Source organism: Gambusia affinis, linkage group LG18 (assembly GCF_019740435.1).
Source record: "Gambusia affinis linkage group LG18, SWU_Gaff_1.0, whole genome shotgun sequence".
NCBI lineage: Eukaryota > Metazoa > Chordata > Actinopteri > Cyprinodontiformes > Poeciliidae > Gambusia > Gambusia affinis.
The window spans coordinates 10,577,155-10,577,534 of record NC_057885.1 but is presented as its reverse complement, the minus strand read 5'-3'; positions in this window follow the sequence as shown (position 1 = coordinate 10,577,534).

Here is a 380-nt window from a genome sequence, read left to right as displayed (position 1 = left end):
CCGAGCCGTGGGATTTGTTAAGGTTTATTCAGAAAAGGTGACTTTATTAGGATTTATACTGCTTTACGGAAATAACCAATAAATAACACCCTTATTAACAGAATTCGAATAAAAAGCAAAATACACATTTAAATATAAATTCTTCTCAGAAAACACGTTTGTTTTTGTTTCAAAACTCTTTCTGTATTCTGAACAGAAATACAAAAGACATACAGCAAATGTAGTGTTCGAAAAAGATGGTTTCTTATCAATGAAAAAACCTGTAGAAAAGAAAAATTGCCATACCTGCATTATGTAAAATATTGGATTAAAAAAAGACATTGTAACATTGCAATCCACTGCTCAAGTATTCCAGATAAAGGATTTGCATATATAAAAAT